Source organism: Boleophthalmus pectinirostris, unplaced genomic scaffold (genome assembly GCF_026225935.1).
Source record: "Boleophthalmus pectinirostris isolate CB_2022bp ecotype Guang Dong unplaced genomic scaffold, ASM2622593v1 HiC_scaffold_9, whole genome shotgun sequence".
Taxonomy (NCBI): domain Eukaryota; kingdom Metazoa; phylum Chordata; class Actinopteri; order Gobiiformes; family Gobiidae; genus Boleophthalmus; species Boleophthalmus pectinirostris.
Window position 1 is genome coordinate 8426397 of NW_026571541.1, and position 13899 is coordinate 8440295.

The window sequence follows — 13899 nt, forward strand, 5'->3', positions numbered from 1 at the left end:
TAGAGGTCGCAAGAAATTGAGTAAAATATAAGAGTCTTAGATGGGGTTTGATGCCTATAAAACATTTACACAACTATTATCTATTTAGTGCACAAAAACAGACATCACATTTACAGTGGTAATGGACATTCCATTTAATCAAGTTTAAGTTATTCAGCACAATACGCATGATTTAAAAAATGCCTTGGAGAGCCACTTGGAAGGGAGTGGTACCTCCCAAGCTACAGGTTGGAGACCCCTGGTGTAGACCATGGGTATCCAGTCTTTTTACTCCAGTTATCTACTTTTACAAAACGAAAATGCCAGAGCTTCTAGTTTTAGCGGTCACAAGAAGCCTTAGATAGGGTACACTTAGATGACTATAAAACATAAGACAAAATATCCATTTATATATTAGTGTACAGTGGTAATAGGCATTTATTTAATCAAATTGTACTTATTCAGCACAATATGTATAATTCAGAAATCCTTTGGCGAGCGGGTGGAGAGTTACTGGTAGCTCCCGAGCTGCAGGTTGGAGACTCCTGGTGTAGGCAGTTTATTTAAAAAAAACAAAAAACTAAGTAGCAATTCAGAAACATTTTGTAAAATCACAAGGTGGAACACAGCGTTTTTAGCTTTGAAAAAGGATTTTACTCTCAATTCTAAAGCATGTTTTTGATGAGGAAACATGATTATAAGTCAGTAATCAGTAACACTTAAACCCACTCATCACTTGAGAGGTGAGATCCATCTGTTTAATTTCTGTTCACATACAGTCTGAAATTAGTTAAAGGTGCACTATGTAACTTTTCTGATGGTCTGCCATCTGCTTGTCTCCATGGAGATGTTATTGTGTTACTTAGAATGTTCAAAATATGGCATCTATCACCATGGAGACAAGCAGCAAGTTACAGGTCAGATCTCTGGAGTTCTGGAGAGGCAACTCTACCAAAAAAAAAAAAAGAAAAAGAAAGAAAAACTAAACCTGGAATTGAATGTTGAAAGTGTATATTCCAGGTGAAGGCTGCTGCTGTCCATACAGCAAGATCATTTTACTTGACAAATTACTACCTGTAGACTAGAATTAAGCAGTCTCTGGTGAAAAATGTAGATAATAAATCTGAAAACAAAATAAATAACTTGATATATGTTTTAAAATCTTGGCCAGATCAGAGAAATTTGCAGTGTCAATGCATGTCTTTGGAACTGCAGTGTTGGACTTTGCATTTTTGTGTTAAATGGCAAAAAGTTGGTCTTGTTTAAAGGTGTGCTGTGCAACGTCTAAGGCAGAGGGTCACATACAATTAGAAATTAATTAAAGGTGCATTATGTGACTTTTCTGATGGTCCGCCATCTGCTTGTGTCCATGTAGATGTTCTTGTGTTGCTTAGAATGTTCTAAATATGACATCTATCACCATGGAGACAAGCAGCAAGTTACAGGTCAGATCTCTGGAGCTCTGCAGGGGTGAGACTACTAAAAAAAAAAAAAAAAAAAAAAAAAAAAAACGAAAAGAAAAGAAAGAAAAGAACTACATCTGGAACTGAATGTTTAAAGTGTACATACCAGATGAAGGCAGACCCCAAAAGTTACACAGCACATCTTTAAAAATCCTTATGTTTTAGTGCTGATTGCTGTTCTTTCAAAGCTCAGGTAAACTTCGATTGACACCTGTTCCAGCCTCAGAGTCTCAGAGCTTGTTACTCTTGTCCCTGTTCAGGAGAATCTGAGTGTGAAAGGTTGCCGTGCAGACCCGTATTATAGGCCTGTACTGCAGACCTGTACTCACCTTCACAGCTTCAGTACATGATGTGTGCAGTGATGTAACAGCGGCTCTGTCCAATTATAGCCAAACGCACGTGTGGGGGAGAGGTGACACTTTTCACACAAGAGCTATAATGCACAGTACAGTATGACAGGTTTCTCCTCACACTCTACTCCTATAGGCTCATTATGATCCTACATTAAGCCACACATCTGGAAATATAAGTGAGATTACATTAAAGCTGCACTAACTGTAACTTTTCTGGTGGACGATCTGCCACCTGCTTTGTTATTGACTTTGCTAGAATATTCTACATTCAACAGAAGTCGTCCGGCATCGGTTAATTACTTTTCTATATCACTACAGTGTGACAATCACCGTAGCAACAGGTAAAGGAAAAATGAACTGCTGCCACTGGCACGCGCTAAAAAAAGTAACACAGTGCATTTAATTTCCGTCAGAGAATAATTAATAAATCCTTAAATTTGTTATAAAGGATCAAAAAATAAAAGTCTCACACGAAACCAATTACTCCAAGTACTAATTACTCCCTATTGTGTAAGAGCCATATTATAATTAGTATCAAACTTTTATTTATTTTTATTTTTTTGACATGGTTTCAAGAAAAAAGCAAAGAAGAAAAGCAAGAAAAAGTACTTGTACTTGTACTCTATCCTCCATTGGACTTCCTTTTAAAATAAAACTTCGCATTTTTTATTGCACCTTTAATTCGCAAGTTCATTTCGCAGAAACAACAATGATCGTTGACAGACATGTTCACTCTCTGCTTTGTTTGCTGTTGTGTCGGCAATTACTTGGACACCAGTGAACGTTCTGGTGCATTACATACGTCACGACCAAATAGCAGCGGTTGGTTAAATAAAAAAAGTACCTGCCTGCCGTCGAGCGAATGAATCCTAATGCTGTGAGGTCAGACGGTTTCTACAAAGTGAAATAATCTGATGAATCAGATTAATTTGGAATTAAAGTAAATAAAAAACTGGCAGTGAGCAATATCCTGAAAACCACTAGAAACCTTTTAAAACAAGCCAAATGAAACAACATAAAGCTACAGTATGTAACTTTTTTGTCATACTGTGTTACTGTTTTATGTCGTGCTGTGGAAGATTATAAGCCTGATTCTTCAGCTGGTTTCACTTTGTAGAAACCGTCTGACCTCGCAGCGTTAGAATTTGTTCGCTTGATGGTAGGCGGGTACTTTTTTTAATTTAACCAATCGCTGCAATTTGGTATATTAATCATTGACGACACTGAATATATGACTCTTCTCTGATTGGCTGGTGTCTGAACTCGCACTTTCGGGGTTTTTGCGAATCATCTAGTGTATTCTGAGTCCTGATCTAGTCACTGGAGAGAAATGAAATTGAGAGGAGGCACTAGGTGGCGCCAGCCTGACTAGAAGATTATAACCAAAGCAATAACATCCATGGAAGCAAGAGTCAGGTTTGTGGAGATGCAAGCTCTCTCACAGTAAGGCTACATTACTCTGAACCTTTTTCAGTGCATTCAGATATCCAAAATGAAAACCAAACATGCATTTTATCTTTAAATCAAAAATCATTACATTTTATTGATTCCTTTTTTGTTGATTTGTCTGTTATAGCTTCACAACCTCCATGCAACAGCTCTAAAAACAGAACCGACATACAGTAAGTTGACATAACGCTTTCAAGTATTCCCCAATCAGAGAACCCATTATATCCAACAGAAGTGGGACTAGATGCAAAAATAGTGCATTGTCCTAATTGTAAGGGTCCTTGCCTGTTTGCCGTAGCCAGTGAAAACGCCTACTCCGACTCTAAACATAGACGGCGTGAGATGGAGGAAAAGCATCGGTGCTCTCGTAAAGACAAACGGCCCGGGGTCACACAGAGAAGGTTCGCCCACGCAATCGAATAACGCTCCAGTCTGTGAATGAATGGGCCGTGAGTCTATAACCCCCGCGCACAAGGCTGCTTTATATACACCGCTTATTGCTGCATTTGAGATGATATCACAAGATTATATGGACCTATTGTTATTATTTAAAGGTGCATTGTGTGACTTTTTTGATGAAGGGTCCGTCATCTGCTTGTTTTTATGGATATGTCGTTGGTCCACCTTACATTTATTCAATTACAGGATGGTTTAAGAGCAAAAATAGCTGGAAAAACAAACATTCTGACAGTGAGTGGGGTCGCCTCTCCACAGATATGACCTGCAACTTGGTCTGGTTTGGTGTCCATGAGGATAGAAAGGTTTAATATCATACTGTGAAACATTTCCATGAAGAAAAGCATTTACTACAGATGGAGGCAGCTAAAATGAATAATGTCCAAATGCAGATTTTTGTTGTGAGTTCTTGGGTTCAGTCACTTATAAAAATGATCAGGTTCAACATTTGTGAATTTAATTTATGGATATTTTATGGCAAAGTACAATATAATCAATTGGAAAAACTGTTACGTTGCAGAATCTGAAAACCACCAATACAACAACAAGTATAAAGAATGTATTTTTCGGTTGCACATCTAATAAAAATTTAATTAAATCCTTTTAAATAATCTATGATCAGCTGGGTATTTTCATTTGAGACGTCTACAGCCAATCCTCTGTCAGTACGCTGGAAAAATGATATAAACACTTAAATCTATCAGAAAATGATTTAAAAGTAGTGAAATGATCTGTTCATGCAGTAAGTTATTTTAAAATAAACTACCTCTAGACTAGAATTAAGCATTCTCAGAACTGGTAAGAATAAATCTGAAAACAAGATGAATAACCTGATATAAGTTTTAAAATCTCGGCCAGATCAGAGAAGTTTGCAGTGTAAGCATGTGTTTGGAACTGGAGTTTTGGACTTGGCATTTTTGTGTTACATGGCAAAGAGTCGGTCTTGTTTAAAGATGCACTGTGCAGCTTTTAAGGTAGAGGCTCCACTAGTTGCTTGTCTCCAAGGAGATGTTATTTATTTGCAATGGATTCTTACCACGTCAGATCTGACCATTAACCTGTCTCCATCATCACGTTTATTCCCATCCTCTAAACAATGACAACAATAATCAATACAATACTAATCAAGGCATAACCGTAATATCTCCATGGAGACTAGCAGCTTAAACATATGGAGTAAGAAAGCTTTCAGAAATATTTGTGTGGATAAGACCGTGTATATTTGGGAAATCCAAGCATATTTGGCTGTAGTTGAGCATAAAATAAATATTCGTAAATGAATCCAGTCGTACATAAAATGTGTTGTGTGTATTTTATCTGTTAGAATACGAATTGGCATTGAAAGTGTAATAATACATTTTCATTTCATGATTGTACTTCTTGATGTTGTCACTTTTCAATTCGTATTCTGACAGATAAAATAAACACAATACATTTTATGTACGACTGGACTCATTTACAAATATATATTTTATGCTCAACTACAACCAAATATGCATGGATTTCTATCCTATTCACACAAATATTTCTGAAACTTATCTTACTCCATATACACAGTGCACTTTTAAGTCAATGAACTCAATTTTAATATAAGGAACTAGGGGTGTAACGATATCCAAGTCTCACAATACGATATCATCACAGTATGAACCTCACGGTACGGTATTTATTGCGATATCATGGGAAAGCTCACGATATGGTGGGGAGGCTCACGATTAGGAATGTAACAATATCCAAATCTCTCTGCACAATATTTTCACGACGTACATCTCACAATGCGACATTTATTGCAATAATTTTGTGGAGGCTCACAAAACTGTTAATATTCTACTTTTTCCTCTTGACGAGATATAATCCAAAGAACGAGGACTTAAAAGTGCTTAGAACAGCAAAGGATCATGGTCTATGTAGTTCCCTCTGTCTTTTTTTTTTTTTTTTAGCTATTGCTGCAACATAACTCTTAATTTAAGCAAAGAGACTTGCAATTCAATATATTGTTATGGATATATTGTGATATTATTGTGAGAACTTTGACGATACGATATCACTATATTTTGGTTATTGTTAAATGTTTATAAGGAACCAAAAAGTATTACAAGAATGCATTGCAACTGTTGAGGGTTGTGTCAGTGAGGGCATCTGACTTAAACATGCACTACTCATTCATTCACTTTCATCTGCATCATTCCGTTACAACAAAAAGGAAACGGTAAATGTAGACTAGTCATAAAACCAGCAAAAGATCGACAGTACCAAACACAAAAGACTCTGCAAAACACCATTCCATTACCACACACAACCCGTTTATTTGTACTGCATTGTTACATCAGGAATAAAAAATGCAGCCTATGATATTTTCCACAATGTTCTAATTTATAGCTTTGTTGTCCTGCACCCTTTTCACGTCTCCTCAGAGCATTCATCTGTTTCTCCATGTGCACAAAACGAGGCTTTTATAATACCGACTATAATTAAGACACAAATGTTTCATGGGGTCGTTTAACTGGGCGTTGGCATGGAAACGCAGCTTCATAATAATATAATTGCTTTGTTGGCTGTTTGTTTTAACGCACGGAGCTCTTTGCAAGCTCGTCGGATCGATAAAGCGTTTAAAATGTGAAAAGAACATTATATAGGCTATGTATTTTATTTACTCACAACCTTTCGCGGATTTAATAGGCTAATTGATCAACATTAAAAAGGTTTAAGAAGAAGTATAAATTGTTTAGAGTATTTTTTTTTTTTTTTCCCACACTTGCCTGCATTGCACCCTGACCTACAGTTTCATAACCCTGTTCCAAGTTGCGGCAAACCAGAGAAGAGCCACGTTTGTCTTGAAGAGGTGCTGTGTCTGTGGTTCTAGCGCCCCCGAAAGGACAACTATGGAACAGCAGCAGAGAGAAAGAAGAGCCTGTTGAGCTTGAATCAAAGTGCACAGTTGAGAAATGCTGCTGCGGAAGAAGAATTCAAGTATTTCTGATAGATTTTGAGATCTAATAAGACTTAAATTATTTAAAATGGAAACAATTACATTTTTCTAACAGTTTTTATGTGTATATTTTTGTTTGCTCAAATTATGAGGTCTCAAACAATGATCAAAAATTAGATTTACTTTTCAGTCCGGTCAAAAATGTAGTGGAGAACAAAGTACAGATACCTGCTCTCAAATGTAGTGAAGTAAAATTGAAAAGAAATATTTTTTACTTAATTTCAAAAACTAAAATCTAGCGAAGTTAAGATGACTTGAATTAACAAAGTTTGACCATGATTTGAATAAATTTCACTCAATGGAACAAGGCTTTTTGTACTTAAAATATGAAAATACATCTTGCTACACTTAAAATGATAAAAACAACAACTTTTTCTACTTAAAATAAGAAATAAAATCAAATGTTGCTTGAATTAAGAAAAACACAGTTGAAGTTGAATCGACTCAAATAAAGTAAAATGTTTGTGTCATTTTAACTTACCTAGATATTGATTTTTGAAGTGTACTGTACTTATATTTACTTCATTAAGTTCCACCACTGGGAAAAAGTATAATATTTTAAAGACTTTACAGTTCTAATGTTGGACAGTTTAGACTAGTTTTATTGTTGCATTAATCATCATCCTGCGTACTTCTATATTTTGTTGTTACTATAATACTCAAGGTCAAGTGGTAACGAAGGGAAACGGGCAGATTTTTTACATTCAAATGTCTCTTATTCAGAAACTAGAGGGACTATTGAAATAAGTAAAGTATCAGAATGTAAGAAAGAGTTACACTCCAACAGGGTCAAGTTAAACCTGTGATATTCTTTCAAGTTGTTGACAAAAAATGTAAAAACTCATGTCAGTAACGGAGGGAATGAAAATATGCAGCACTTTTTGGGCAATAAATCCAAACAGTGATAACTCTTGGTTCTCACTTACATATCCTTAACAAACTGGTTTGAATATTTGCTTCATATAGTTTTCTACCATATGGTACAAGATTAGGTTGAAAAACCTCTTACTTTTTGAGTCATGAGATTTTTATTAAGAAAGGTCATGGTAACGGAGGGAAAAGTAACGAAGAGAAAATTGTACAAGCAAGAAGAAGGTGCATGATTTTACATAATCTGTCAGCTTTTTTCTTCCGAATACTTTAATATTACTTCAAAATGAAAGGAAACTATTTCTATAAAATATGTCAGTCCTTCCAAGCAAATTTTTATCATTTTAAATAAATTTTTTTCGAAAAATCCTGTACCTTCATCAACAGTTCAAAGATGGAATAACACAAGATATGATGAAATACATCCATTTATTGACATGATTTGCAGGTCTTTGAAATTTGGGAAATAATTTTTGTTCCATGTTTCATACATGGTCTGTTTAAAACGTATGGAACTTTAGAACCAAAAATGGTACAGAAAAAAGGTCAACAGTTTCATAAACTTGAGTACATGTTTCGACCCCAGCTTGGGTCAGTATTTGTGGGTGCATGTTTGTGCTGCTGTGGACTCTCTCTCTCTCTCCCTCCCTTCCAGATTCAAGTGGGAGGGCCAACATAACGAGCTGCACCTGATTGTGGGTGTGGTCCACCACCTTTAAAAGCTGCTGCTGGAGACTGCTCACTCTCTTCTCTCCTCTCCACTGTGCAGCCACAACTTTAGTTGCACCTTGTTTTTAAATAAATATCTATTTTTGTATTCTTTTAAACATGTGTGGACTCTCCATTGTTCGAACCTTGAGCCGGTTCGTAACAGTACATATGTATCTGTTGAATACATTTTTATATCAGATGCATTAACTTGAATTTTTGGCCTTGCTGTTTACTTCTGCTTGACCGGGCCCTAAATTCCATGTGATCATTCAAAAATAAAACATTTATACTGTGAACTTTTCAACAAGCTTTGACTGTTGTGTATTTTGTTGCTTGATTGTCTTACTTGCCAGAAATGTTCCACAGTATGACATTATAGCTTGCATTTATTAAAGGGCTCATATTACGCTGTTTTCTGATCTGTCATAATATTGTTTCCTCATCCAAAACATACCTTGAGTTGTGTTTTGTTTTATTCACACATGTTTAGGCTTAGTTCTGAAAACACTCTGTTCCACCTTGTGATGTCATGTGGCAATACAAAAAGCGCTCCACTGTGTTTTTAAACTCCACCCACCTTCACCTTAATCATTTGGATGATTTCAGCCCTGGAATTGCAAATCTCTGCTCAACTAAAGATAAAGGTAGCTCTTCACTTGAATCAAATGAAACAGAAAACACACACCAAGGTTCTTGTAGAGGTGCAAATGCAAGGTACAGCAGAATAAAAGTGAAAAAATGCATAGCTCACTCACATTAAGTCCGTGAGGAGCAAGAGAACAGGTGGGGATCCGGAAATGCTCCTTGAAGCACTTACGGATTCATCAACCTAAGACTCTTGCTCCTCACGGACTTAATGTGGACTTTGACCTAAGATGCTTTTTATATATGGTCAAACTCTTTTGTATTGTTCTTGTTCTATTTTTCTTGTTGTAGAGTGGGCTGAACTCACTGGGTGACCTCACTTTGGGGCCTCCCATTTATTGGAGGAGTATATGAGCACCTGGGCTGGCAACCGTTTTGTATATCGTGGTCCAAAGCAAGAAAAAATATGACAAAAGCTTTTTTTGCTTTGAATATCGGCCATCTGAGTGTGCTATGCATTTTTTCACTTTTATTTAGCTGTTCACTTGAAACCTGCGATTAAATGACATCACAAGGTGGAACAGAGCATTTTGAGCTTTGGAGATGCAGACAGACTGCTACTCAAACATGTGTGAATGAAACAAAACACAACTCCAGGTCTGTTTTTGAGGAGGTAACAACATCATAACATGGCTCAAAGCTCACAAGCTTTTGTGTAATATAGGACCTTTACATAACCACAGATCTGACTTGTAAACTGCTTGTCTACATGGAGATAGATTTAATGCCATACTGTGGGCACACAAACATAGAGCTCCTTTATTAAGACTTAAGTGACTGTATTTTATTGACATTGTTCTGAGTTTCAAACTGTGAAGCACCTTGAGAATTTGTCTCAGAATAAAGCTCTGTGTAAATAAACATATTTCCTTATAAGGAAGAGGAATAGGAAAAGAAACCTGACTACATCATCAGACCTTGAAGTGATGAGCACAACCAACAGAAGTGGTTTGATAATATTGTGGACCTTTAGACTGTTAGCTAATCAAATAAAATACAACTAGGCCAAGGCTACAGCTACAAAGAACCAACATCCATGACCACATGCTTGCCTTAAGGACTGAAATAAGGATTCAGATCACAAAGCCCCTGAAGTTTTTTTTTTTTTTTTTTTTTTAGATAAATAAACATGAAATAATAAACAAATACTTTACTAAGTAACATACTTAGCCTAAAAGTACACTGTGTAACTTTCCTGGAGGAAGATCTGCCATCTGCTTTTATCTCGTCTCCATGGAAACGTTATTGGTTTGCCCAGAAAGTCCTACCACATGGCAGTAAATGTACATATATATATCTGTGAAGACAAGAAGGTGATGCCAATAGGCCAAGTGACAGGTCAGATCTGCACAGAGGCGACCCCACTCACAATAATAATGCATGATTTTTCAGAGCATTTTGAGCAGTAAAAACAGCAGTAATCTAATATGTGGAAGATGGACTTTAATGCCATATTGTGGAACAGTATCTTGAGGTCTTGTTCATGAGTGAGGGGAGGATGGAGCGTGGCACTGACAGATGGATCGGTGCAGCATCGGCAGTGATGTGGTCGCTGTATCGGACCGTTGTGGTGAAGAGGGAGCTGAGTCGAAAGGCAAAGCACTCGATTTACTGGACAATCTATGTTCCTCCCATTACCTATGGTCATGAGCTCTGGGTAATGACCGAAAGTACAAGATCAGCTGAAATGAGTTTCCTCCGCAGGGTGGCTGGGCGCTCCCTTAGAGATAGGGTCAGAAAAGCTTAGCCACACGGGAGGAGCTTGGAGTAGAGCCACTGCTCCTCTATGTTGAGAGGAGCAGTTGAGGTGGCACAGGCATCTCATTCAGGGAAGACCCAGGACACGCTGGAGGGACTATATCTCTCAGCTGACCTGCGAACGCCTTGGGGTCCCCCCGGAGGAGCTGGATGAAGTGTCTGGGGTAAATGAAGTATGGAAGTCACTGCTTAGACTGCTGCCCCCGCAACCTGGCCCCAGATAAGTCGAAGAAAATGGATAGATGGACTGTGGAAAAGTCCATGCAAAGCAATAATATCTCTACAGAGACTAGAAAAGTTACTTAGGGCACCTTTATACCACAAGTTACTATGACATTTTTTTTTTTTTGTTATTGGGCTGGCGAGAGTTTTATGGCTTTATGGCTTTAGAAAATACTATGTAACATTTCTGGTGTCTGCTTCCTGTGTGCCTTCATAGAGATTTTATAGATTATTGCTATGCTGATGGAATGTTTCACAGTGTGGCATTAACTCTATCAATCTTGCATTTATTTCATTACAGGCTGAACAATACCATGAAAAATGACCTGACCTTGGCCAGGTGGCATCACATTGTGTCCATGGAGACAGATACGTTTAATGCCATGCAGTGGAACAGTCCTGGCAGAGCAATTATATCCCCATGGAAACAAGAAATTATTATTATTTTTTTTTTTTATAAATTACTAAAACATACAAAACATACATACCCTTTAATAGTGCAGTTCATACATTTGAATCATTTTGCAAAGTTGAAAACATGTGGGTTGTCCTTACTTTTTTATTATATTGTTGCATTTTTGAATCAGAAAACCAGCCTAATCCATCACTTCTGACCAAAATCCTCCCTCAGATCTGGAGACGCTTAATTGTTTGTAACTTTCCGTGTTATTCCGAAATAGACCTCATAATTTGTTTTATAGATACAATCACCCATTTCCAAAAGTAGCAGACATTCATATCAAAAAGCCCCATTCCCAATCACGGTCCCCCCAGGACACAGAGAGATAGCACTTTCTCAAATGAGTCTGTCTGAACCTGTAGAAAAGATGAGCTCATTTTGTGAAATCCAAAATCATATCCCAGGGCCAGACTAAATGAGCACCAGGAGAGTCCAAGGCAGGTCCAATGAAGCACAAATCCTCAGAAGATCCCCCAAAATCATTACAGTTGTCACTCAGCGCGTATAAAAATAGGCCGTATTTAAATGTTGTGCATAATTAATGAGCTGCTGTAGTAATAGCACCAAACCTCAATTAGCAAAGCGGATATTAAAGATTCTCACAAAATTTACTTTAAATCACTACTCATGAAAATTTCAAATCAAGCTAATATGTTTCGCTTAAAATAGCTTTGGAAAAAAGTGTGGTGATCTGTGGAATAAATTCTAATTATGTCTTGTTATCATTTGTGTGATATTTTGAACTGTTCTATACAATATATTTACAATTATAGATTATATTAACATCTGTAAAAGTACATAGAGAAAAGATTCTGTCAAAGCTACAAAATGTACTGCATTCCAAAGAAGGAAAGTTGTATTTTAAAATAGACCAAATTGTGTAATAAATTCTACTTGTCTGTCTTGTCTCATTTGCATAATAGTTTGAACAGTTCTTTACAATATGTTTACAATTCTAGATTATATTAACATCTGTAAAAGTATGTAAGTAAAATATTCTGTCAGTGCTACAAGAAGTACTGCATTTCAAAGAAGCAAACTTTAAAATAGGTTAGAGTGGCCTTGCTCCAGTTTATGAAACCGTATTACCAGGAGAGAATATGAAAGACAGTTCTGTGTAAAGTCAATGTGCGTTCAAAGCAGAGGGATGGGTTTGTGCCTTTGTCTTTATTGACATTTCTATAAATAGTCCAGAGTTGTTCCTGATTCAGCACATGCTATAGAACAATGATACTGCGGCTTGTGTAAACCATGTTATTTTACCCCTCATGATTCAGTCTATTGTGTCATCCATTGAAAATGAAATCTAAATAATATAAATTAATCAAAATAAATAAAAATAGTGCAGCGTTTAGTTAAAATCTGTATTTTATAGCCCACTGGTTCTAAAATTGTAGTATACGTGATACTACACAGGATACTACAGAACAACTTCTTACTTTTATGAATTTAGTTCTGTTTGTTGTAAATTTTCTGGAGGAGGATCGATGAAGTTGGTTGCACTTTGTCTGGAATGTTTCACATTATGGCATTAAACTGACAGATAATTTGCCAGGACCATAAAACGTTCACACAGAGCTAATGCAAGAGGGTCTACTAGTGGTAACGGTGCTGTTCCTGTGAACAGGACAACTCCTGGTCAGTCTCTTTCTCTACTAAAGGGCCCAGACTGTGGAACTGTTTATCAGATTTTTTAAAATTGGAAACCAATAACAACAAATTTCACATCAATTAAAATTATTGTATATTTCCAATCAAAAATGCATGTACACTACTGGTCAAACGTTTTAGAACACCACTCTTTATCCAGTTTTTTACTGTTTACCAAAGAGTACTGTAAACTTTTGATTTCTGAAAGTGTCCACCTTTAGCAGATATATCAGCTGAATACACTCGTAGGATTCTTTTTACAATAGAAATCAATTATTCTTCAGAAAGTTGTTCCCAAATCTGTTGCAAAAGTTCCTATAAATGTGTGGCACTTGTAGGTTGCTTCACTCTTCTGTCCAGTTCCTCCCAAACCAGCTCGATGGGGTTTAAGTCTGTGCTGCTGGACACTCCATGTTTTCAAGCTCACCATCTTATTCATTTTTCTTGAGGTAGTTCTGGCAGAGCTTGGACTTGTGTTTTTGTACCGATAATGTAGTTTAGATTTTTTTTTTTTTTAATGGACAGGTGTCCAGCACTTGTGCTAAACCACTCAAAGCAATGCATCTGGCTTGTCTAATGTGATTGTGATGTCCTTAATAAACATATATAAATGAATAAATAAATACGCCAGGAAATAAAGTGAAGACTGTCAAGTTACAGGTCAGATCTGTGGAGAGGTAACTCTGCTCACAGTTAGAATGTATGTTTTTAAAGGATAGTAAAAGTAACACCTCAAACCAAATAAATGCCAGATAGATAGGTTTAATGCCATACTGTGGGACATTCCGTGCAATGACAAAACATAACATTTGAACATGTTAGTTGAAAAAAGTGACATAGTGAACTTTTAAATTTAGATGTACCAATTTAGATCTTGTTGTTAGAATCAAACCT